We start from the raw sequence: 27,877 nt of genomic DNA, 5'->3' as shown, positions 1-27,877 counted from the left end.
TGTCTTTATAAGAAGAGAAGAGACACATGGAGAAAACACTGTGTGACAGTGGAGTCAGAGACTGGATGGTGCATCTAAAGCCAAGGAACACCCAGGATTGCCAGCAGCCACCGGAAGCTAGGAAGAGGAGAAGGATTCTTCTCTAGACCCTTGCAGACTTCTAGCTCGCAAAACTGTGAGAGAGTTCATTTCTGTTGTTGTAAGCCACTAAGTTTATGGTAATTTGTTACCACAGTCCCAGAAAACTAATGCAACATCATAATGCAATTCAAACAATAAAAACAAGAATGACCAGTTTTCTTTTTTTTAATTTCCAGAATTCATGTTTAATTTTAAGGTAGGGAGTCAAAGTTTTCATGTTTCTCAGCATCGTGAAGGAGAGCACCTACAGATATTTTAAGTTTTTCGAAAATTTTTCTCTCTTAAAACGATTATTGTTATAAGAATAACATAATTGTATAACTGTCAAGTATTTTCAAGCTCCCATAGTTAGTGGCATGAGATGTAAATTATTTCAAGGAGCAATGCAAAACTAATTTTTTGCATTACCATAACTTCTTAAATCGTCTTCTGTTGGATAAATTATTTTCTCATTTTTTCCCCCAGGTATTTTACTAGGAATGCTGCTACCAAGCCAGAATCTAATTCCAATTCTGTTTTTTTACATATCTTTTGATATCCTTTATGAAAAACCACTTTGCACCTCTGCTTCTCTACTTTAAAAAAATGAGATGCCAATATATACCTCCTCAAAAGAATTTTGAGGGTTTCCAGACCTGCCCAGATCTGTAAGAATAAAAAAATGAAAACTTAACCTAAGCATCCTCCTTGCCTCTTGTTATGCCTGTTCCCCAGATCTTTCTCTTTATGCCCATCAAAGAGTCCCCAGAGATCCTGTGATAGCCCCTTCCCTTTACCATCATCTAGGTCTAGATGTTTTCCAACTCATTCAGATCAGTTTTTTTAAGACCGTTTTTTTTAAATTGAAGTATAGTTAATTTACAGTGTTGTGTTAGTTTCAGGTGTATGGCAAAGTGATTCAGTTATATATGTATCATATATATATTCTTTTTTCGGATTCTTTTCTAACATAGGTTATTACAAGATATTGAATATAGTTCACTGTGCTATACAGTAGGTCCTTGTTGTTTATCTATTTTACATACAGTAGTGTATATCCATTCATCCCAAACTCCTAATTGATATCAGTCCTTAGGAGCTCAGCCAGTGGATGACCTGTATTCGTCAACATTTGCTAAATGTTGCTCTTTCTCTACAACCTTACTAATCAAAGTGTGGTCCTAGGACCAGCAGCAGTAGCATCACATGGAAGCTTGTTAATAATGACTAACATGCCAGACCCTCAGGCCCCAGAATCAGCAACAGCATTTCTAATAGGTTCTCCATGTGATTCCAACGTACCTTAAAGTTTGAGAAGTAGTGCTACACAACACGTTATTGTTTTCCCTGTAAATCTCCAAAGTGGTATCTTACACAACCTCTTCCTAGTTTGATAACAGTATTCTTCCCCTTTATTTATGTAAATCAAAATCTTGTAACGTTTACAGAATTTGTGTGTGAGCAAAAAGCGTGGAAAAAGACTCCAAACCGTAGGTATGTGCTACAGTGTTACCATCTATGTTTTCCTAACCTACCGTGTTCATGCATACCAAGACCTTGGACTATCCTCAATGATAATAATAGAATATATATTTACACGGAAGGGAAGACAGACCCATTTAAGTGATAGTTCTGTTTCCTTTCCTTAGGTAGATAACGAAGTAGATTCCCTTTTCCCATGACACTAGGCTGCCTGATATTTTGCTGTGTTACATGACGTGCTTCAGCATGACTAATACAGCCCAGCTGGTCTCAACAGCAGGAAAATGTGTCATGGGGGGCGGGGTGGGGGTGGCGGTGACATGGTTAGGAAGCTACGGATGCGCAGGCAGAGGAAGTGCTGTTGTGTCTGTGATTAGAATTGGGGGTGGGGTGGGAAGAAAGGATGAATGAAAAGGGTGAAAATGAGGAAATCCCAGGAGTTTCTGGAGCCTTGGAATTCTTCAAGCAGTCATTTACCTTTGCAAAGTTGTGGTGGGTGACTGTTTACAGGCTGTGGATCTGTAAACAGCACATGTGCAAACCGTTAGCTATTGTTTTGAAAATGACAGTATGGCCAATAATTTCAATTTCAGTGTTTGAGCGTGAACCAGATGACGCTATGTTTTATTTAAAACTAGGCCTGTACATGGAGGGTGGAAACATGTACCTCTTAAACACTTTTAAATTGTGTAGTGTGCCGTATGTTGCCTGCTGTCAGGTTTTTAAAGTGATGCCTACTGCCTAAAGGTAGTTTGTCTCAGGACTATAATCCGCATCTTGCTTGAGGGCAGAAATGAACCCATTAATTTAACAGTACACTAAATGGGATTGGTATAAAGGTGTTAATTCTGTTCAATATTCCTTAAGGATTAGGTTCAATGATAGTTTGGTAAGAGAGAAAGGGGTAGAGAATCAACATGAAAAGTTTGAGGCCATACAAAATATGTGATCAATATATTTTCAAGTGGTCTCCTTCCCACACACACAAAAAAAATAGCCAGTCTTGACAGCTAGATGAAGTCATTTCTAACTTAAAATTCTTTTTAAAATCATAAATTACAAAATAAACCTTCCTTATTTTACAACTTTGGATGGAAACACGATTCTTGTTCCCTATTGATTTTCAGCAAAGACAAGTATACATGCTAACATTTACTCTGAGTTATCCAGGGTATATATTCAAGAAAGTGGCTGGATGCATATTCCAGCTGAGTATTTAACTTTTGATGAGATTTGGGTTGGCCATAAAAGATCCTGGCCATCTCAGAATGCTTTTAGGAATACTTACCTGATCAAGAAGGGCACCTAACTCTGAAATGATATCCACTGGCTGAAGGTTATTCAATTGCCATGGTCCTTGACCCTTTTGGAATGTGAGGCCATGTTCTGTGTATTGAAGATCTGGACAGGGGGACAGAAGCACGAGTGGGTGAAGCCCACCCCATGATTGGATAAAGGTCATACAAATTCCTGGTTTTACTTAAAGAATTGTTTCTCTAATCTTCAAGACTCCAAGACCTAAACTCCTACATAATTGTTGATCCTGGGCTTGTTTCCCAAGCATTTTACTCCTGATATCCAGTTCTATCTCCCTCAGAGGAGGCAGACCCTTAGCCCCCTTGCAATATCTCCACCTCACTAAGTAGTCATCCAAATACTATTACCACTTAATTGGCTTAATGTTAGTATCCATGTTAAACCAATATCTTCCTTTTTCAAAAAAATTGGCAGTTTATAACAGGATTTCTTATCAGGTAATAACTATCTAGGTTTATTTGAAAAGGCCTTTCTTGTTAGCAAAGAAATAAAACCCAGCAATGACAGAAGATTAGGTTTCCCCCAGGCGGAGTTCAGACAGTTTCTTCTTTGTGTTTGCCTCTCTTCTTTTGTAAGACGTGAACAGCAGCCTGTCTTGGGAGGCCTGTGGGGGAAGAGATTAAGTTCTCCTCCGATGGCCATCCGAGGGTGTGGCTCTTTAACATTTTGGCTAACAGATGGTGACAAACCAACAGGTGCACCCAGATCCCTGCACCAAGCTTTTTACATCTGCCGGGTGCACAAACAGTGTGCTCACTGCAACGCCCCCAAGCCAGCTGGGGCCTTGGCTGCTACCAAGCCTGGGCCAGACAAGGTGCAGAGAGATGGAGGCCCGTGACCTTCAGCTATTAACCTACTGATATGATGTGCTTTAGAGGATAAGCGGGGCAAGAATGCTTTGATCTGAATGGTATGCAGTGAAAAGAGAAACAAAGGGTGTGGACCCTGAGGTGAAGTGAAGAAGTGACAAGCAGTTTTGCTAACAAAATCCTCTTTTCAGGATTTGACAGCTTCTCTCATCAGGGCCAGAGATCTCACTTGTAGCAAGGACATTGGCCTGTGTTTATTGCCACTCTGGGAAAATGTTGTTGGAGGACAATAACTGTTGAATGGAAACAACCCAGAGAATCACTGTGACAATTAATTCTCTTTGCGACAGCAACAACTAACCTTTCGTGCACTCTCTGTGCGCAGTGTTCTGACTGCATTATTTCATCGCACCCTTATCACAACTCTGCAAGGTGGGCACTGTTTCGATTCCCATTTTACAGTGGAGAAACCAAGGCACAGAGAGGCTAAGTGATTTACAATTGGAGAAGAGCAGAGTCAGGGCTTATGGAGTCAACATTATTTAAACACATATTTATTGAGTTTACTGAGTGCCAGGCATAGGCCTATGAGCAGCTCTCCAAACCAAGCTGGCCTGACCCCAAGCCCCTGCACTTAACAGCTGTGTGGAGCAGTCAAGGATCAACTGGCTTTAGAGCTCTATCTACTTGAAGGTGGATAGGAAGGAAAAACGTACTTGGGGTAAATACAAGTCACCACTTCACATGTTAAATCCATCTTGAAAGGATTAGTTTTTGTTTTATTTTGTTTTGGTTTTGGTCTGATTATCAAGGTCCTTACTTCAAACAAAAGAAAGCCATGTCCCCATGCTGTTTTACTAATCCTCATGATTAACCTTATTTAAAGCCTAGGGTTTTGAGAGTTAGAATTCTCTCACCTCACCTTTTTTTTTTTTTTAACAGAAGAGGAAAATTACTCGCCGAGCTATCTCCTGGGTCATGTGATTCTTTACTACAAAACAGGGACTGGGACTCCAATTTCTTGACTTCCTACCCTTGATTCAAAACTATTTTTCCACACTGGATTGTCTCGTTTCCATACATTTCATGCTTATATCTCTAAAGGATTTGGGGAAGTGGCTGCAACAGGCTGGCTGCCACCTCCAGCCTCAGCTGTCAGGCAAACTTGTGCCTGCTGAGTAAGGAGAAAACACAGTAGGGCCACATTTAATCATCCTGGTTTCCACCCTTCATCATGTGATGAAACACGCAAAGAGCAGATTGCTTGATTTAAAAGTAGGGAAGAGCAGATGAACTGAAGAACACCGTCTTTCACACAAGGCTCCACGAGGGTCCCCAGAGCTCCTCTGGATGTGTGATACATGACCTTACAAGAACTAGAAAAGGAAAATTTGTCCCATATCTTTATTCTCAATTAGTGTTCACATGCAGAATGCTATAGTGACTGTTCATTGAAAACTTACAGGTAGTTTTCACTACCTATATGTCAGGCACTGTGTTGTGTCTTATATGCATTTTATCCTTTCATTTCCCTACAAAACACTATAATGTTGACGCTATTATTGACACATTTTACAGATGAGGAAATTGAACCTTAGTATGCTTGAGTAACTCGTACAAGATCTCACAGCTGGTAATTATATATTTGTATGGTGTGGTTATTGGACAATCATCCCTTTGGACTGTAACTTGTGTAAGGACAGAATTGTATCCGTTGATGCCTCTGTCCACCCCAGAGTGCTTAAACTATTTAACAGGGTCTTCATACATATATGTTTAATAAATATTTGTTCAACCATTGAATAAAAGAATAAATGAATGAAGTTGGAGAAGTGGAATTCAAACCCATTCCTGTCTGCATCCAGAGCCTGTCTTTTTAACCACTGTGCACATGACCCCATATCGCTCAGCCTGTCTAGAGTCTGCTTATTTGTTAGGTACTGTTATAGACTGAATTGTATCTCCCCAAAATTCAAATGCTGCAGTGCTAACCTGCAATTTGACTGTATTTGGAGACAGGGTCTTAAAAGAAGTAATTAAGATTAAATGAGATCATACGGTTCGGGTCCTAATCCAATAGCGCTGTTGTCCTTATAAAAAGAGGAAAACACACCAGAGCTCTCTCTTTGTACTTACTTAGAGGAAAGGCCATGTGAGGAAACAGCAAGAAGGTAGCCATCTGCAAGGCAGGAAGAGAGGCCTCACTAGAAACCAATGCTGACCGAATTTTGATCTTGGACTCCTAGCCTCCAGAACTGTGAGAAAATACATTTCTGTCATTTAACTCACCCAGTCTGATATTTTGTCATAGCAGCCTGAGCAAAAACTAATACAGCCACCGCGACTTTCATCTGCTTTCATTCCTTGTTCCTCTTATTCCCCCTTCAGCCAAGGTGTCATTTATTGGTTAGCTTCTAGTTGTTTCTGTTTCTTGGTCTTCACAAACTAGCCAGACAGAATTGCCTTCTTCTTCTATACACACTCTTTTTTCTTATACTTTTCAGCAAAGAAAATTTTTTCAGCATTAGTAAATTTTTTCTGCCTATGTGATCATCCTTTTCCTTAGGAGGAATGAAATACTGTGACAACTTAAAGCCTGCTTGAAGAATATAAAGGAGATGGGTTCCCTGTACTTTGAATTAACTTTCTGTCGTGAACCTTCCCAGCTCCAGAAAAGCTTTCTCCCACCCCATATCCCACCAGGTCTGGATGGCAGGTATAGATTATTATGGTCAGCATAGACCAGCACCAATCAAGAAGGAAGAGAAGGGAGTTGAAAGCTAACAATCAGACCAAAGCTTAGGACAAAACTCTGGGCTGGGGAGCCTGTTCCGCTTTTTTTTTTTGCGGTACGCAGGCCTCTCACTGTTGTGGCCTCTCCCGTTGTGGAGCACAGGCTCCGGACGCACAGGCTCAGCGGCCATGGCTCATGGGACCAGCCGCTCTGCGGCATGTGCGACCCTCCCGGACCGAGGCACGACCTGTGTCCGCTGCATCGGCAGGCGGACTCTCAACCACTGCGCCACCAGGGAAGCCCTCTGTTCCAGCTTTTGAGTCTGACTTTTAGTGGTCAAGTTCAAAAGCCTAGAACAATTGAAGTCATAATTCACTTTATAGTTCATACCAGGGTTTGAAATCAGGAGGCTCCTAATCAGCAGATGGTCCAGTTGGTGGTCAGCTGGTAAGAATCTATGCCTCAAAAGGGATGGAGTTATTAACCTGAGCAACCTAGCAGATCTGAACTAAAGACGAATGTCAAATGATACAACAGTTTGGGTTGACATGACAAGAGGAAGAGTGTCTTGAAGGGGGTAATCCAGGAACCTAGGAGTTACTTGTAAAAATGTCTATACTCTGGGTCTCACTGACAACAATAAGTCAGAAAGGACCAGGGTCAAAGCCTATGAAAATAAAAGAAGTACCACAAGCTCCTCAAATAATTCCACCCATGGCAAGAAGAATACTGAGAAAAATGATGTACTCCTGCCTCAGTCATAATCATATACTCCTGACATAATCATAACGGTTGAGGAATTGGGGAAGGTGTGAGTCAGTGAAGCGGGATGTGAGCTATGATGCTCTGAGGACTTGGGGAGCAGGAAGCCAGGGAAAGCTGAGGCCAGTAGCAGCAGTGGTCATAGTCCCTCCATAGTCATACCCTGGAGCAAACAACTTCAAGATGTTAATTGGAAGCCTGAGGTTGGGGTCCTTGTCTATTGTGCTCCCTACTTATTCCCATAGGACCGTCAGAGTTCTCAGCACAAAATGGAGGCTCAATATAGATGTTAAATTAAGAAATGAATAATATAATGCAGCAAGAAATGCAGAACTTTTAACTCCAAACATTTAAGTCCTATAGTGTTTTCAACAGTGACCATAGTTGCAAGCTGATTAGAGTTTATAGCATCAATATCTGCTGCTCAGGAATCATCGGAAGTGTGGCTCTTAGTATTCAAGAAACCAATGCTAGTAAAAATCATGGGTCCTTCAGTAAGAAAATGTTTCCTGAGTAAAATCTGGTTGCTTTTTTTGCTGCTTTCATTTGAGAGGATTAAGGAGTTGTAAATAATCATTCAAATGATTTATAAAATGAAGTTTGAGGCTAAGAAAGAAAAGTTAGTTTGAACCTCACATGTTGAATTTCTTGATTATTCCTTTATCACAGCCCAGATATTAGTAAAACCACACTTGCAATTTCTTTTTAATTTTTAATACAATTTTAAAGGTTCATTTCTATTTACAGTTATTACAAAATAGTGGCTATGTTCCCGGTGGTGTACAATACACCCTTGATCCGATCTTACACCCAGTAGTCTGTATCTCTCACTCCCCCATCGGTATATTGCCCCGCCCCCACTGATAACCCCTAGTTAACACACTTGTGATTGTAATTTCCCTTTCTATGAACAAACATGCACACACACAATGCCAAAAGTGATTAATCCCATCAGAGACCACACTGGTATTTGGTATTTCCGCCCTTTATTCCTGGGCTCCCTGGGCCTGAGATGCCCGCGCTGGGCACACAGACGTCCCCTCAGCTCGGCGATGCCGCGGGGTTGGCGCTCGCTCACGAATGCTACTCTAACAGCCTGGTGGGTTTTTCACGTGTAGCGGGATGGAAAGCTCAGTTACTCTTGAAGCACACTAAATAGTTATCTATCAAACTGTGAGTCCCTTTCCGCTCTGTGGGCGGATTTAAAATTAGGAAGAGCAGAGCAGCCGGTGTCTCGGTGAACGCAGCCACTCTCCTCGGGCTACACGGAGCAGCCGGGCGCGCTGCCAGCTCTGGCGACGGCGGCTCCGGGGCGCAGACTCCGGGAGCCTCATTCTGGGTGTTAGATGGATCTCTGAGCAGCGCACGTCTGCGGAAACTTCAGAAAGATCCCTACAACAGTGTAAACCCTACGGCTAAGATTAGCTCAGACTGTTTTTCGATCTCCACAGTCATAAGCTGCTCCTCAGGTGAAAGCTGAGCACCGAGTGCCAGGGCACTGTGAGAACAGGTGTACCAACCTCCACCTGGGACTTGGGGAAGGGAAGCAATGAGCTAAGAACGGCCGAATCAGAAGGTCCTAGGTAAGCGAGTGCCTGAACTTATGGAGCTTGAAAATGCCCTCTCTGGCACGCCGCCTACGATGCAGCTTCACATAAAGAAGCGCTTCATAAAGTGTGTTTCATGGAACACAGTCCTGCAAGATGCTCGATGCAGAAGTTGCATCCCTTATCCCACACCAGCAAGTGAGCCTGCGAAAGGCTCGGAAACATCCTGTAGTAAAACACCCCGTTTAGCACAAAGCTCTCACTTATTTGACCGTAACGCTATTTTTATGCAGTTACCAATTATCATCTTTCGAAATAGTTTTCAGTTGTACACACTTTGCAAAACACTGATCTAAAAGACCATTCAAATATGGTTGGTATCTGTCAGGAACCAAAGGTGGCATTTCTGAGACTTCCAAAAGTATACTTAAACAGAGGTTCTGGCCTCCCGGGAGGCAGTGGAATTTGATATTCCTCCTTCCCATTCCACCATCCTTCAAATCTGAGGCATCGCTTTTGTTGATATTAGCTTGGATCCTATATGTACATACATCAATTGAGGTTTTTACCCATTTCACTGAGATCACTGCAATAAAAATACCTTTGTTGAAGCACTTGAATTTCTACTTCCCTAACATTAAGGGAAGGCAGGGATCTATCCAGTAAACTGCTATAGCCTACTTGTGTAAGAACTGAGAGTAAGGCATTAAAGATTCTTCCTGCTTGAGAAAGTATTACTGGATCCAACTTCTCAGAAAGGTGCTGACCTGGGCAGGAGATGTTCTCTACCAAGGTCCTTTTGATTGCTACCCTACAACCCAGGTGTTCCACTTCACGTGGCCCAGCTGTGGCACCAGCTTCATGGATGTGCCACCTGACGGGGCCCTAAGGGTCCTACACTTAGAAAATCCCTGTGCTTTGTTTTAATGTTCTGCTGTTACCCTACTGAAATTCTTAATACTTTTAAAAAAGGGTCCTACATTAAGTTTGCAAATTAAATAGCTGATCCTGCCCACCTGGGGAAGATGAGTCTGTCTTTTGGTCCCATTCTTCAGAAGGACTACTCGCTTGGCCTGCCCCAGTGTATTAACTACAGATATCACTTCCATTGATCATTCAGATACTTTTTGTAGTAAAATCTGAAGCTACTTGATGTCATCATGTAGTAGTGAAAATGCAGAATTTGGATTCAGAGAAAAGTGTGTTCAAACCATAGCATCCACATTTACTAAGGTTTGGACCTGAGCATGGTTACCTCACTTCTTTGGACTTCAGCTTTGGGGACATTTGTGGGCAGCTGTGCAGCTCCTCTCTGTACAGGTCCAAATGTAGATGCAGCCAAGGGACAAAGTGGGGCTGCTCTTGCTAAGCCATCTGTCACACTCACATAATTTGCACAAAGGTGCTACATAGGCTACTGATACCCTGCCCAGCTTTCTCATTTTTGAAAACGGGAACAATGCTTGCTGGCCACGAAGACTGAGATAACCCATGAAGTACCTGGTATAGGAGTTGCTCGATACCCGTTTAATCCCCTTCCTAAAAAGAAATGTTTACACTCAGAACTTTGAAAAGCTGATACTTAACATCATACTATGTTCTAATATGAATCAACTAGTTAAGCATACATGTGTCTGTTTATACTTATTTACTCAGGAACAACACACACACATCATGAATAATAATGTAGCTGAAGTGCTTTCTGGTGCTAAATTGCCATTTCTCTTGACTAACAAACTTGTGAAAACCCCGTGGTGGTTACATTTTGCGTTGTTCTTGTTCTGCACTAAAGGCTCCTCTATAAGTCTCGCTGGGACCGGCATGCATCAGAACGATCATTTCTTTTGTAGAGTTTCTGTGATAATTTCACTTAATACTCAATTCTCTTATCTCTATTCATCTAAAGTCCAGGTTTTAAGTAGTTTTTATTCAATGTAGTATTTCGGCCAAAGTTTGCACTCCTAAGAGCCAGGTTTGAGTTTCTGTTTTTATTAGTTTTCCAGAGCTGCCATAACAAATTGCTACAAACCAGGTGGCTTAAAACAACAGAAACTTGTTCTCTCACAGTTCCGTAGGCAAGAGTGTCAGCAGGGTTGGTTCCTTCTGGAAACTCTGAGGAAAAGTTCATTCCACGCCTTTCTCCTAGCTTCTGGCGGCTGCCAGCAAACCTTGGCGCTCCTTGGCTTGTACTAGCTGTATTGCTCCAATTTCTGCCTCCATCTTCCCATCACCTTCTCCTCTGTGTCTGTAACTCAAATGGTCCTCTGCCTTTCTGTTATAAAGATACCTGCCATTGGATTTAGAAATCCTAAATCCAGCATGATCTCATCTTCAGATGTTTAACCTAATTACATCTGCAAAAAACCTTTTTCCAAATAAGGTCATGCTCACAGGTTTGGGGGGTTAGGACATGGACATATCTTTGGGGACACCATTCAACCCACTACTACCCATGTGGGCTTGAGTAGTCACATAACATTGATCAACCTCAATTTGTTTTCACCATCTGTAGAAAGGAGATTAAAGTGCCTATTGTTGAACTGTTACGAGGATTAGAACACCTTAGGTAAAATGCACAATGCCTACCACGTAATAGATCCTAAATGAATGGTAGCTGCTACTATTATTATGCAGAATTTTTGTTCTTTTTTCTTTTAGTGTCTACTACACAGATTCATACTTATATTAATGAAATAACTAAATGTGGGTCTTTTCTGATGTGTGCGCTACACTGTTGGCAACTTCAGCTAAGGAGGGTATCATCCCTTCCCAGATGAAGGGGGCAGAGTTTTATAGACCACTTTGGTTCCAGAAAGGAAAAGAACAATTTTGAGTTTGAGAGCTACTTCAAAATGTGCGTCCCCAATACTATGAAATCACTATCGATGGCTACTTCCCATGTGCTCCTTTCACACTACCAAGGAACCGTTTAACAACATGCAGCAAGTATTAATTCAACAACCCTTTCTGTGCCTGTTTGATGAAAGAAAAGACTGTAAAAGCATGAGTTTTGGGAGAGCAAAAAAGTAATCACAGTAAGGATGTCTATCAGTTTGGGATTTATAGCATGTAAGAGAAAACTTAATTCTTTATCAAGCTAAACAATAAAGGGTATTTATTGCCTAATGTAACCGGAAGATATGGAGGTAAGTAAGGTGAACCTCAGCACTGAATGATTCAGCAGCTCGAAAATATAAGGGATCTGAGTTCATTCATTCTCTATCTATTCAATCTTCCATGGTGCTAGCTTCATGCAGATGTAGTATTGCTCTTTTGATGGCAGGAAAGTGGCTAAAGCAATCTAGACTTTATACCTGCAATTTATATCAAGATGGAGAGGGAGAAGGTGAGAGTGAGGTCCTAGTTGCTCTGTGAAATGAGTGAGAAACCACATGAAATCTCTCCTTATGTCTAATACACTTTCATTGGATTTCAGGCCCAACCCTGAACCAGCCCCATTAGGCTATGTTCATACTGTTTGACTTTGGCCTGAGTTACCTAAACTGGTCCACCATGGCGAGAGAAGGATGGAACCTCTGCAGCTAGTGTGAGTCGGCACTGTTGAATACTAGTTTGATTTTTTTTTTCCTGAAGTTAAAGTCAGTCTAGTGGTATGTTAGTCTCCAGTAACGTTCAGAAACCCTGTTAGGTACTTGGGTTTAACCAAGGTTGGAACTTGGCCTGATGGAAAAGGGAGAGAGAATAAAAGGAGTTAGCAGTGTTTGCAAGGAGATGAGTATAAAGACAGACCATGGACTCTTAGCTGAGTAAGGAGGAAAGTGATAATATGATAGACTGAGGATGGTGATGAGACAGTCATTTTTATGAATTGAAAGTCTCAGAGAAGCCAAAGAAATGATATCTCAAAGACTAGGATGCATGCAGTTGAGATTTCAGTTTTGGTGTGGCTGTTCATGATGACCAGGTCCAGTGGCCATGAGGAGGTGCAGGAAAAATTCCTGAATGCAAGCGGGTCACGTGGTGGGTGACCTGGATTCCACTGCTCAGCTCCATGTGGCTCTCAGGACTGCAGCGTGGGGGTGGGGGGCAGTCCCACCTGAAGCACAAGAAGTTGAGATGGTCTCCTCTCTCCCTTCTTTCCCAGCCGTGAGGTATGCAGGAGCAGAAAACCTTGAAATTGTCTATTTATGTCCACTTCCCCAGGGATGTGACCAACAAAAACTGGTGGCTTTTCCCGAGTTCGAGCCAAGTGTGCTCAATCAGAACATGGCATAACTTAAATAGTTAGGTCATGATGTTTCAAAAATTCCAGAGTGCATTTTTTTTTCCTGGATGCTGAAGGCTGGTGCATGACTGATTAGAGAGAGAAAAATAAAGAGCTAATATGATTAACAACTCATAAATACCAGGGATTGTTGGAAGCACTGAAATTTCCTTGGTGGATTCTGCATATTTTATTTCTGGTGGAGAAAGGAGTGGGGCAGAGAAGGTGAGGAGAGAGACAGAGACAGAGACAGAGGGGGAGGGAGACGCTCAGAGAAAATGAAGACAACATTTCCATCTGGGGTTTGTGCTTTTCTGAGTGCCGACTCATTTTGACAGATTATTAGAAAACTCATATTTGCTCATAAATGTGAAAAAAGTAGCAAATGTAAAATTTGCAAATTTATTCCTAAATGTAGTTAAATTCATAAATATTTAGACATTTTCTGTAAAGCTTCTAATTTATAACCTTTACATGAATCTATAATTTGGTATAAAAGCTTCTAAATGCAGTAGTAATGTCACAAACGTCTATAAATATTCACATCTCATTTACAAGTGTTCTACAAACCATGAGATGAAGAAATTGTGAATGCAAACCATTTATCAGGTGTATTTCTGCCTAGGTAAGTCAGGACAATGCACAACGAAAACCTTCAAGAGATCATTTCATGACCATGATTTTAGTCTATTGCTTGTGTAATCTAAAAATTCTTCGTTAAGAATAATTGGAAAAAGTTATAGATGCAGCTAAGAATGAATGAACAGATTCAATTATAAAAATTGAAAATCAAGATCTGAGAAGTTGGAATAAAACTTCTAGAGATCAGACAGTGCCGGGTAGAATAGTGAGTCCTTGAATGAACCTTTCTAAGGCAGTTTTTTCATCTGTAAAATGGTAATACTACATTCTTTATAAAGTTTTTTTTAATAGTCAGGACTATGCAAGTAACAGACATTCAACTCAAAAGTGCTTAAGAAAGCTGAAACAAAAATTCAGAGGCTGACATTCCAGTAAACTTCAAGCTTATCTAGATGCAGGGCTGAAATCAGGGCTCAGCCTTTTCTTTGTCTATCTCACTGTTTGTCTCTCTTTTTCACACACACACACACACACACACACACACACACATGAAGCTCTCAATTTTGCTCTCCTTCTCACTGTCATTCTTCCTCTTCCAGCCTCCAGCTCTGTTTTTCTAGACTCATATCACCCCTAACATACTGACCTCAATAGAATGAGAGCCTTTCTTTCCCAATTATTTTACCAAACCTCCCCTGACAAATTATCATGAGATTGACATGGAACATTTGCCTGTCTCTGAGCCTGTCACCAGGCTCAGAAGAATGGGATTCTACCTAGCTGTGTCTGGGACTCATTCTCACCTGGGAAGCCAGGGGGACTTGGGGTCCTGTAAATAGAGTGGAAAACCTTGGGTCTGATATGGGTGCTGTCACCAGAAGAAGAGGCAGCTGGATGCTGAACAGACAAAAGCTAGAAAGGCTCTTTACATGTGGACAGTGGATGAAAAGAAGCAATGTATGAAAAGCCTTAGCCTAGTGTTCAGCACATAATAGACAGTCAGTTATTTCCTCCATTAGCCATTACTTACCGCTGTTACTGTAGAGAGAAGAGAGGGATTAAAGTACAAAATAGAGAAGTCTAGGACAAGTGTTCCTGATCAAAACCATGTTCAGAGTCTCAGGAAACCAGATTCTCCAGGCTAATATCATCCACCGTGATTACTCAAGACCTCTCCCATCAACACAAATCCCTATCATGTCCATGGTGCTAGGGAGTCAGGGAGAAATCATCCTCAGCTTGATGAACACTGTCAGTATTACCAGTACACAGCCATAGAGCAAAGTCTTTGTCTCTGTAGTTTGTTTCTGTCATAAATCCCCTTTGTGGAATCAAGTTCCATATTTCTTGGGTTTGGAGATGCTGTCACAGCTATGTGGCAGGAAATTTTGATACTTCGTGAGGTTAACTGCAGAAAATTAGGGAAATATTCTTATAACTTCTTTAAAATGTGCTCAGCTGGACGCTAGATCATTCTGCCAAACCCTTTTGGACTCATTTGTTTTTTCTTTGATGCTCTCTAATAATAAGCACTTTATGCTTATTTATTGGATATATTAGCACCATAAGTGCTTCCACCTTTTTTCTAAACGTACTTTTTTTTCAAATTTCAAGGAGGTCCTTCTACAGCCAATACTACAGAATTTGGTAAAGAATTCTTTACCCACCGAATCCACATTCTCCATTTTATCGTTTTTTAAAAAATCCCTGCTTTGCCTTTAGCTCTCCACACTGAAAATCTATAATCTCTTTAGTCTATTTCCTGAGAAAGCATCTAGTCCTTTAATCATTTTAGCTGCCTTTCCCTGACTTCTCTGCTGCTGGTCCATTTTTATTAAGTGTGGTGAGCAGACTACATGCATGTACTTGTATTGCTTTTATCACTGGAATTATTCACCCACAGTCATGCTGTAGGTTTACCTGCTCATTCCCAAACCAAAATTGTCTTCAATATCCTAAGCTCAATTGCTATTTCTAATATATATTCTTGCTTTCACTTTTTGTTCTCAGTGTTCCCAGTATTTCTTCGGAAAATAGGGTTATGGTTGGCACCTACCATGCAGGGTTGTGTGGAGAAATTCTTGCACAGCATGTAGAGAATGTTGAATGGTTTCTTGGCACCTAGAAAATTCTCAGTAAATATTCACTAATGTTATAATTTTGTCTATTACTCAGTTGAAGTTTGAGAACCCTCTAATGAAATCATTGTCTGACTTGGACACTGGCCCTTTACTTGAGTGATTGTGTCTTAGATTATAACCTTAAAAAATGGAGGATTTTGATGTGTGAAGCATCTGTGTATAAAAGTAATAAGGAGTTTTTAGCAGACGTTAATTTGGCTAAAAAAGTGGCACATAATAAGAGTAAAGAGTTGAATTTTACTGATCTCAAAGGAGTAAGTAATTCAAAGAAAATAAATATGGAAGCAACTAGTTCAAGGTCAGTTGAGAAGTTGGCACAGACTACAAAACATGGGTCTTGCCTTCAGGTTTTCAGTTTCTTTCATAATATAAAAGTTGTCCTTAGTCACGGTGTAGTCTTTCTTGGAATCCTTATTTTAATTCTGTAACATTTATATTCCAGGAGCAACAGCAAATCTGCTGATTACTTATGAAAGCAAAGGGGAAAAAAAACATTTGCAATTACAGTCAAAATTAAAGTTATTTTCTAATCTTCTCATCCTTTTTAAGGAATGAGAAACTTTAAATATGGTCAACGTAGCACATTTTAAGCACAAACTTACTGATTTTTTCTATGCCAATTGAATAATAATCTTCTGTAAAAACAGTGAGCATTCTATGGAATTTTTATCATTTGACCTGTTTAATATAAGTTGAAAAATTCCCCTTGTGTAAGTACCATTGCATAATGCTGTATGCTGAGCTATTAAGATATATTTAGTAATTCCATTAGAACTGCACCATCGAGCAGGGCAGAGCATATGGAAAGAAGTTGGTGAAAAACTGATTAAACATTTATATCAAGTACATTTTGATTTAACTCACATAAATAATTCATTTTTATGTTTTCTTTCTTTCAAAATAAACCTTTTTGACACCTGCTGTGCTAAAAATAATGCTAGCATGGCTGTAATAAAGAAACTCTTAAAGCTCACAGCAATGACATCATCTGGCACTCATGCAGATACTAAACTGTCAGCACATAAGTGTAGTAAAGTAAGAGTTGGCATTATTTATTAGTTATTTAGTGCCTCAAAAATATACCGTGCTTAGTGGCAAGTAAAACACTTGGAAGAATTTGAAAATAGAGTTTGTCTCAAGAAAATCTAAAAATTAAAGGGCTTACGGAGACACACAAGAAAATGTATGAGAAAGCCATAAAGATACTGAATCCCATTCCTTCTCTTGAGCATGAGAACAAAACTGAGATAAGAGTGAGTGAGCTAAAGCAAAGACCCTGAGAGATGTTAGGTAAGATGATAGTTAGTGACTACATATGGTCACAGCAGCATCCTTCTAGAATAGTAATTCCTAAAGTAGGAGACAAATACCATTGAAAGCACAAAGGATGTTGTTGGGTGGTCCACAGGCATGGTATTGAATAGCATTGAATCATAACATCAAAAGATTATTCCCCTTTAATTCTCTTTCAATATTTCAGGGTAAGTTTAGGAAAAAGTCTTAGAGCTATTCTATCACTAACGTTCCTGTAACACTATCCAATCTCCCTTTTTTACACAGTGACAAGGACTAATGACCCGAGCCTTTCTGGGCAGTGGTGTAGTGGATGACATCACCTAACCAAACTTTGGTGAGGTGCCTTTATTCTAATTTTACCTACACCGGGCAATTGATATGTTTTCCATACCTGACATGATATTAAAATATCTTTAAAAACATTTTGGCAAAACACATATATGTTTAACAAAAATTGTTATGTAAACAAGAGTGAATCACAGAGGCAGTCCAGAAAGGGGATATTTTTAGGCAGAATTATAACAATAGTTGCAAATCCAGCCCAAAAAGCTGGCTGATACTGGCAGGTTCTACCAAAAGGAGAGCTTTAGAGTGAGCATAAGAGGCACTCCTCTGCCTTTGCCTCAGTGTGGATTAAGAGTGTAAGATGAAGCAATGGATAGCCTAGCAGACTCCCTTTAAGGCAATCCTTCTCACACATGCCAAAAAGGCATAACTGATTGCTTATTGGTAAGACCCTATTAAAGAAAATTTATTTATTCTGGGAGAAAACACATCAAAGCACCATAATTGATATTGGAAAAGAACACCACCTATTTGACACTTGCAAACTCAGATAGCACCTGCTTAACCAAACATTTGTAGGAGCTAATTTTGTTGTAAGAGTTTCACTTGGAGAATGATTTTTCTTTATAATATACTCTTTCAAAATTTCAAAACTAAAATTCTGTATAATCATTATTGTGACTCTTATAACATGGTATTGGCATGCATTTCCCTGGACTACATTAATTCATCTGAAAAGGAGAGTCTTAGGATTAGGGCCACAGAAACATTGCAAATATTTTCTTTTTTGTTCCTAAGAGCACTTGGCAGGAATGACCATCAGGGAAAGAGTGGGAATATCATATTTGAAGTAGTGCTAGACTTTGAAAATAAAAGAATTATTACACTTATTATTTAAAATAATTTTTTCCATGATTACAAAGTTAATATATTTTTGTTTTCAAAAATTTGCAAACTTGGGCTTCCCTGGTGGTGCAGTGGTTGAGAGTCCGCCTGCCAATGCAGGGGACACGGGTTCGTGCCCCGGTCCGGGAAGATCCCGCATGCCGTGGAGCGGCTGGGCCTGTGAGCCATGGCCGCTGAGCCTGCACATCCGGAGCCTGTGTTCCGCAACGGGAGAGGCCACAGCAGTGAAAGGCCTGCGTACCGCAAAAAAAAAAAAAAAAAAAAAAAAAAGAAAAGAAAAAATTGCAAACTATAAAAGAGCAGAAAAAGTAAATGAACTAAAATCCCATTGTTCAGAAATAAACACTGATAATATTTTGTTATATATTTTAAGATGAGATTGTCTTCCCATATTTCCTGTAGGATTTTATAACAGACTATTTGTTTTTTTTTTAATTTCACATCAATTATTCTTCCTAAGCAGTAGTTTTTGAACTGTGAGCTGTGTTTAGGCAGTGGAAGTCGGTGACATTGAGTTCCCTGGGCCATTGTAATCAGTTTAACTTCCATATTCTTTCAATATTAGGATTTCACATAAAATTTCATTTGGTTTAAAACATGAGAAAATGTTTTCCTTGATCATGGTTTTCATGACTTCATAATTTCCATAATTTAATCAATTTTCTATTTTTCAAATTGTGGTTGTCCCCAATTTTTTATGGTTCTAGATAAAAACTTTGATAAACATTTGATCTACAAATATTTAGGAATATAAATACTATATTAAAATGAAATTTCTTGGTTAAAGAGTATGAACATATTAAGATTAATTTCCTTAGAAATGAAATAGCAATTTTCTTTTCTACCAGTGTTATTTGAGTGTGTGTTTACTACAACTTTATCTTCATTAAGTATTATTTCTCTGTTAAATTTTTCAGGTACATTTTAAATAAGAAACATTCTGTTTATTTAAAATGTTCACATGTGAATAAGAATATTCAGAAAATAACTTTAAAGGGGCTTAATATTATTCACTAATTAATTATATTTGAATGGGATCTAGAGAGCAAAATTACAATGATGCAGAAATTGTGCTTTCCTAATTATTACTTCTATTTCATTATATATGGTTGTTTATATGATGCCTTCTTCTTCTGGAATATAAAGTAGAAGTTCAGGTTGGTATTCCATTCTCTGATGTATATACCAAATGTAAAACCTAGGTATTCTGCATCAGTCATCAGTAAGTTAGTGGATTACACACTGTCTATGGACCTCTACTCAGGCTAATGAGTGTTTATAAATAGAATCATTCTGTCTTCATTAGTGACTAGAATTAATCACCTACTCCGCAAATAATACTTGCTTAGTTTCTTGTATCTCCACTGTGATATCGATGACATTCTGCTTTACAATACAGTTATTTTTGTACATCTTATCTCTCCTTCTAAATTCCGTCTGTGAATCCCTCACCGTGGTTAGCAAAAAACTTGATTTATATTTCAATAATCATTTATTTAGTCAATAAATATTTACTGAGCACATACTATGTACCAGAATTATGATAGTCATATTATAGTCACAGCAACAAGTAAGAGGAATGTCATTCCTGCCATGTGGGCTTTCAGTTCTGTGGAGTAAGCAAAGATTAATTACCTATATAAATATTTTTGGAATTCCAATGGACTTTAGTGCCATAAAGTTACTGAGTGCAAGGAGAACGTAGAGGAGGGCAGGTGTGGCAACAGTGATTGTGGTCAGGGAGAGACAGAGAGAGGAAAGAGCATGTGTAGAGGCTGTGTTGAATTAAAATGAACACAGTGATATTAATACAAAAAAAGTAATCAATTATGCTACAGTGTTTCTAATAAGAGCAATCACATAAATATTTCCATTAAAACAGAGTTATCAGTAAGATAATGTTACCTGATTTGCTTTTCATCAATAGTATTTTACTAGCATATAGATTTTACTTGTGTAGTATTTGTTATGTATCAGTTACTTTGGCACACACACACACACACACACACACACACATACAGGTACACAACTGTTACTCTTCAAAGCCCTACTCAACTAGGAGGGTGGCTCTGTTTTGACAGGAATGAGAAACTCATCTTCATAAGTTTTCTCTGGATTCAGAGGTTTCACCACATTCTGATCTGCATTCTCCTGGTGAAAGGATGAATGTGATGGCTGATCAAATGTCCATTTTGTTGGGATTCCTCAAAACCATTCTCAAGAAGATCAAAATATTTGAGTGGGGAGGAGACTGGAAGCTGTGCACCGTCCCCAGAAATCTTCCTGGGCTTCATTCTTACTCCTTGGTAGCTTCTAATGAAGGAGAACTCTAAACTGTGCTGGAATAGACTGGTATCTCCCCAACTCCTTCCCACTCAGTTGATGCAATGACTACCATGGACTAGAAAGCAACAGAAATTCATTTTCAAGAATTTTATCATACTGTTCTGTCTCTAAACAATTTCTCCCTTAATGCTCCACAAGTGCCTTTTGAATGTCTCAGCATCGTTCTGTGATATGTGCTCTGTTTTGGCCTTAGACATAAACCTTTTCTTGATTTTAACTCATGGAAGAAAATGATGACAATTTGAGATAGCGTCATAATTCTGATATTTCAGTCAGATGATCTTTCTTCACATATTTCTGTGTTACACTCTTAAGCTATCATCACTAGGTGCTTTTTTCCTTTACAAAGTGAAACATGTTTTTGTTAAAATCATATACAGAATATACCTTTGTCCTGAGTCCTTATGCATGTTTATTTTATTGCACAATATGTTTTCATAGTGAAACACACAGGGGAGAACTGCTAAATTGGGATATTAGATTTTATAAAGTTCATTAAATGAGAATGAGTAGAAAATCAGGAAACAGAAAATTTATCAGACTTCATACTATAGTGGCTAAAATTGATCTCCAGCTCTACAGAGAGAGTCTTGCTAGTAGTTAATTTTATCTTGAGCAATATATTGGTCACTGACTGAACAATCTTATTTTTCCCTCATTATTAATACATGTAAAAGTATATTTACACATCAATGCATCAGTACATATTTTGTAGAGGAAAATTCTATCAGGTCTTTTTATATAACCACAGATAAAAATTTGATGCTAGCAGGTAGCAGACACTTATAGGTTAATCTTTACTCTCTGTCCAAGAATTCTATGCATATTGATATACCACACCAAATCAAAGAATTAACTGCCCAAATCTCAACCTTTTGTGAAAGATGTTTCAGTTCAAGCTCGTTTTCTTTTTTTTTTTTTGCATGTACAGTAAATCGATAAAAATTAGTTTTAGTAAAAGAAAAATTCAAGACATCAGTGCCTTAAATAGTATTGACATTTATTTTTCTGTTTCAGTGACTTTAAATTACAATTCAACATTATTTGGGTTACTTTCATATTCATTATTTTCTTGATTTCTACAACAATTCTGGGATGGAAGCAAAGTAGACATTAGAAAGTGCATAAGCTGAAGTTCAGAGGACTTCAGCATTGTCTCCACTATGTAAAACTTCACCAGCCCCAAAGAAGAGTCTAGACCTAAATGAAGGCATTGGGAACATGGTGTCCTTCTGTCTGCTGGCCTACTGAACCATTAGGAGACATCTGAGCCATCAACGTGTAGATCTTGCAAGACCTTGATATGACCCACACAGAGGAGGAGGTAGAATGAATATGAGCTCACAATCCCTCAAAGTTGTCGGTAAATAAAGATATTTTCAGTGAGTATTTAATTAAATATCGTGCTACCAGTCTTGACCAACAGTGATTTCCAAAGAAGATTTGGAAGATTATTGGAGATTATTGATACTGATATGGGCATGTATGAAAGAGTTTATAACTGCTGAGTTCCTTACTATTAGTCCAGTCTCTAGAGGGAGTGACATAGAAAGAGGAAAAGAGTATAGAATGGACACTAACAGAATTAAGTCTGGACTATGACTTACTTGCTGTGTGACCTTGGACAAATTACTTAACCATTCTGGCCTTTGGCTCACAGGATAGGTATGCTCATCTGATGAGATAACGTCTGTGAATGCATGTAGGACAGTGCCTGGCAGTGTGAAGGCACTCTCTAAATGGTAATTATTATTATTTAAAGGAGGTTAAGGAAGAGTCTAACCACTGTGTCTCTTTTGCTGAACTCAAATCTAGAAACAGACAAAAAGGGGTCAAAGCAGTTAAGGGATTCCAGATGTAGTCAAAGCCACAGGGTGACTGAAGTTTGTCTGAGAGCCTAGATGCCAGAAGGAAAGTGGGAACCAGAAAAAGAAAAACTACCACCTCCCTGCCCTGCTGCTACTTGGTCCTCTTTGTCAATCTTTGAACTACTTAATAAACACTAATTAACCCTGTGCCCTGTGAGACAGACTTGCCTAAAGCAACATGCTTATAAGAACTATACACATCTCCTGTAATTGACTTGATTATCCTTATTGCCTGGGACATTAGAAAAGATTTCTTCCATCGGTATCTTATTACCATAGAGAAAAACTTGCATGAGTGTACCTATATCTGACTTCTTGAAATTAAAGGTTTAGTCCAAGTGCAGCAGGGAAATGATACTATCCTTCTGGAACAAAATGTTCCTGACTTAAATAAATAGAATATGGTTCAAGCCAAAATTATTCATTGTGTTATTATAAAATTTTTAAACAAGTAAAAACTATCAATTAAAAAAATCATAACCACGGTACATTCATAAGTGTAATAGATATGTTTGATCATACATACATACATAGGTATCCCAGGCTCAAAAGAGCATATTATTGTAAAAGTATCTTTTCTCCCCCTGTGGGCAAAGCAACAGTAAAGAATCTTTTCAAGCTCAAACTGTATAGTGATAAAATTTTACTTTCAGTGATAAGTCCCTTCTGCCAAGCACCTGCAATTCCCAGAGTCTTCTTGTATATGTCTGATTTATAAGGATCCCTGTTTATTTTTGTCTACTTGTGCACCTCAGTAGATTGCCTTCTCCTTGAAGGCAGGAGCCTGGTGGTCCATGATGTGATTCCTCCTAATTGCTTGTCCTGGGGAAGGTGCACAGGGCGTCGTTCAGCCCTCTGAATCCTGACTGGCTCCCGTCCTCTTTGGCACACACCTTCTCCATCTATCTGGTCATTCTCTTGGCTTTCTCTGTCCTGTTTGTGGCTTCTGCTCTCACTTTCTCCATAACTTTGACTCCTCTTTCTCATCCATTTCTACTGCCCAACAATACCCGAAGGCCCAATTCTAACATCAACTCCTTTGTCACCTGTGGCCTGAGGTTTCTGTCCTCTGAATCATTCCTTTTCCTGGATTCTGACTCTGCTGCCCAGCATAACATTCAATTATCCCCAGTTGCTCCATGGTTTCTGGGTTTATCTCTACAACTAAGTGCCTTAAGTAGAAAGGCTCCTGTCTGAAATTTCTTTCATTGATCGATTCAGCAAACATATTCTTTTGTTTTCTATCCCCAGTTGCCTAACCTGTACATGATAGAAATATAGTAGACACCCAGTAAGGACTGGTTATTTGTTCAGACCAGCTACAATGTTCAACATGGGTCTAATCTCTAGCAAAAGCCTTCTCTTGGATTTTACTAGGAAAGTGATTCTAACTTTAGGTTGCACTTGCTTTATATATCTGTCCAAAAATTTTACCATCTATTTCTTATTAAAATAGAAGAGACATTTTTTTTGACCACTAAACAGGGGAGAGGGTGTATATTCCGCCATTGTTGTTTTTATAGTTGTTGCTGTTGTACGTTTTGTATTTCTGTCCCGTTGTTTAATATTCCTTCTCTGATCTACCCACTGCCTATCTCTGCAGCCCCTTCTCCCACCACTTCGGCCCTTGCCCGCTATTTTCCAGTCATTCTGACTTCTTTAAATTCTTATAACTTGCCATGCCCTCTCTGATTTTTACGTCTTTTTACATAAGCTATAGAATATATAAGAATTATCTCCTAACTCCAGCCCTCCCCATCTCCCTTCTCTTCTCTAGCTCTGACTGATCTTTCAGGATTCAGTTTTAATGTCATTTTTTCTGGAATGCCTTCCTGGTGCTGCAGCATAAGGAGACATAAACTCCCAGAACATGCCATACTTCTTGAGTGGTAAGATGTCACCCATTGTCAATTCCTGGATTCTAAGCTTGAGGAGTCAAGGACTATGTCTGTTTTGTCCACCCTTAATATCATCAGTGCTCACCCTAGTGCCAGACACAGATGAGGTGCTCATCACCTTGTAGTAAATGAATGCAATCTTCCTGTAGGGGATCTTTAGGAGGGGGTATGAAACTTTACCTCCCCGACTGGCCCAAATATCAGGTTCCTGTTCATTTTTTTGTTCCCTAAATTATCCATATACTCCAGTGTACTTACTTTAATTTCATTTTTTGAAAGTTTTGAAACTTCTCAGTATATAAAAATTAGATTAATCATATTCTTTGTTTCATTTTGAATTGCTTAATTGAAGAAATTCTGGCTAACTTTTTTCTAGACCAACATAGTTTTTGTAGGATGACAAGTTCTCTCTGAACATTTTCCAAGTGTGTGCCCATTTAAATATTTACTTGGAAGTTTCTTTTGTTTTCAAGACACTTATCTGGAAATTCTGAGTGCAAATTATGGCTATGTAATCCATATGGACAAAAGCAAGCTGGTTGCCAGGTTACCATTTTAAATGCGCTCATAAAATACTGCTTGGTAATATCACTTTAATCCAGTGTTTACTGTACCTGGCAACTGTTCTCGTGGTATACTTCAAAAGTATTCAGATAGGATGTAGTTTCTAATGATCAAGGGACTACCACTGCTCAGTAAATAGGATTAGAGGCAAAACTGAGATATTTTGCTACTCATCACATGCATTTAAGTACATGAGAGTTAAATTTGACAAACTGAATAAAGTTTCTTTTTTATAAATGAGTGCTTTTCTTTCCTGAAATATTTTATTTATCAGAATCATAGAAGGGCTATTTAACACTTTAGGAAATGCTGTCATATTTGGTTCTGCTTCTTTTAACTCTCAGCTAAGAGGACCAGAAACACAGTGAAAAGCTGGGCCAAACACGGCGGAAAGCTGGGCCGCACACTGCTGGGCTTGCAGGTGGGTGGACAGCCTGCGTGCTCCTGCAGCTGCGTCTCCCTGGCAGGGTTCTAGGGCTCCTCAGCTGTGCTTAGAACCCCAAAATAGATGCTTTTCCCTTCACTTCTTTCCCTGACTCACCTCAAATAGAACTAGACTTTCCACTCACAAAAAGCGCTTTTCCCTTCACTTCTTTCCCTGACTCACCTCAAATAGAACTAGACTTTCCACTCACAAAAAGCACAGCTTTCTTTATTTTTATGCTCACAAAATCACCTGATAACATTAGAATGCAAATGACTAAATGCAGACAGTGTGATTCCTTCTCCACTGGGCTCTGCAAGCATGGCCTGTGTGCTTATTCTGTGCCACATTCTTATAGGCTCAGTATTCTCTGAGTGTTCTTCTTAAAGAAATAGCTGCCTTTCCTGAGTCCTTTTTAAAAGGTGAAGAGTATCTATTCAAAAGTTCTTGCAAATCGTTTTGTGGGGTAAAGAAGGACCATTCCCTGTTTCTGCTTATAGCAGCATCTACCGTGGTAATCACCAACTCCGCCTTTTCCTTCTGGGCACACAGCTAGTCCACATGCCCCAGCCTCTCTTGGGGTTAGGAGTGGCGCTGGTGTTGAATTTGGCTAATGACATGCCGGCAGAAGCGACATGCACATCTCCAGGCCTGGTAAAAATCTCTCCTGCTTAACCCTTCCCACTCTACCTGCTGCCTGCAGGAACGGTGTTTAGGATCTCCAAGGCTTTGTATAGAAGGAGCCAGAGCAGAGTGTCCTGCTCACCATCAATGCACTGTGACATGAGCAAGAAATCAACTCGTATTGTGTAAAGCCATTGAGGTTTGGGGTGGTTGCTGGAGCAGTTAACCCAACCCGCCGACAATTGCAACGCTCTTTAACTCCTGTGACCTTCACATACTCATAAAAACACATGAAGGGGCTTCCCTGGTGGCGCAGTGGTTGGGAGTCCACCTGCCAATGCAGGGGACGCGGGTTCGAGCTCTGGTCCAGGAAGCTCCCACATGCCACAGAGCAACTGGGCCCGTGAGCCGCAACTGCTGAGCCCACGCACCATGGCTACTGAGGCCCGCGTGCCTGGAGCCCGTGCTCCTCAGGGGAGAGGACACCACAGTGAGAGGCCCGGGCACCCCAGCCAGGAGTGGTCCCCGCTCACCACAGCTGGAGAGGGCCCGCGAGTAGCAGCGAAGACCCAACGCAGCCAAAGTTAAAATAAATAAATTAAATAAATAAATTTATTTTTTTTAAAAAAGAAAACACATGAAAATGACCACCATGAAAGAAAAGCAGCATCAACAGTGAAGCTAGTGAAGCTAACATGCAGCCTGAATGGCCTGAATGGAGAGGGTGGTGCTTAGCTAGTTGCTCCTGCCCCTCCCTCACCAGACTCTGTCCCTTTGAAATGGCTGTGGTAGGACACGAAGTCCACGTCACTTTCTTGATGCTTTATTTTGCCAGTACAGCTCCTACAAACTGTTGTGCCCTTCAAAATCCACATGCGCATTTATACTTTTGACTTATGCCACAGAGGCAGTTTTACTCCTGTCCTTTTCTTCCTCTCTTCCATACAAGAATATTTTCTTTAATGCTGAGTATAGATATATTTGGCCTTGGGACCTCAGGATCATCACAAGCTTTTGGAGTCACACATGTGCTTGCAAAAATTGTATATCCTGAGTTGTATTCATTGGACATGCTTATAATAATGCTTTGCTTAAGTTTAAAAATATGTCCAAGAAACAAAAGAAGTCAAGTGTAGATTTGGCAATGATTCAGTTAATCTGATCACCATAGGCAGAGAAACCCAGGTAATTCAAGCTGAAAAAGAAAACTCACTTAGATAAGGTATTTTCAGTTAGGGCCACACAGGAACATCTGCCAGCTTGTAGGCTGTCAAGTTTTTAAAGAAGTGTTTTATTTTCTTGGGAAGTACAAGTGTAGAAGAAATACTCAAGTACTTGAAAAAGCCTTTTCTCTCCCTGGGTAGCCTTGGGCGACCAGATCCCTGAAGGGAAGCAGGCATTTCCCCTCTGAAAAGGGATGGCTTTAACGTCTAGCCGATAAGCTTTCTCTCAGGAAGGGGAAAATCCTTATATATATATATTTTTTCCCAGCTATACTACAGTCCTAAAAATATCTCAGCCACAGTAGAGTTGGTTATCTTTTAGCACCTGCATTGGTGAATCTCTCAAGGCCTCTAAATTCAATTTTTAAAAATTGACTCTAAAATTTTCAAAGGGCTATGCGATGGGGAAAATTGGAGATTAGAATCCAAAACGGCCTGTGGAGGAAACAGTGGAAATTTAAACTGCCTTCTGTGTGCACAGCTGCCCTGTTAATAATGCTTTCGCCGAGGAACATCTGCCTGGGGCCTCACCACACACCCAGGGTGCAGGCTGAGGGTTCAGTAATGTATATCCTGATGGGGGATTATCCTTGTGAGAGTCCTCTCTTGCAACTGTGGCTGGTTCCAAATGGAACTGTTGGTGATCCAGAAACAAAGTGGACTCCCTTCCAGGAAGCTGAAATAAGGAGATTAAGAAACTAGGGAGTCCTACGAACGTTTTCCA

Source organism: Tursiops truncatus, chromosome 17, assembly GCF_011762595.2.
Source record: "Tursiops truncatus isolate mTurTru1 chromosome 17, mTurTru1.mat.Y, whole genome shotgun sequence".
Taxonomy (NCBI): domain Eukaryota; kingdom Metazoa; phylum Chordata; class Mammalia; order Artiodactyla; family Delphinidae; genus Tursiops; species Tursiops truncatus.
The sequence above is the reverse complement of the archived record's forward strand: the minus strand, read 5'-3'. Positions refer to the sequence as shown.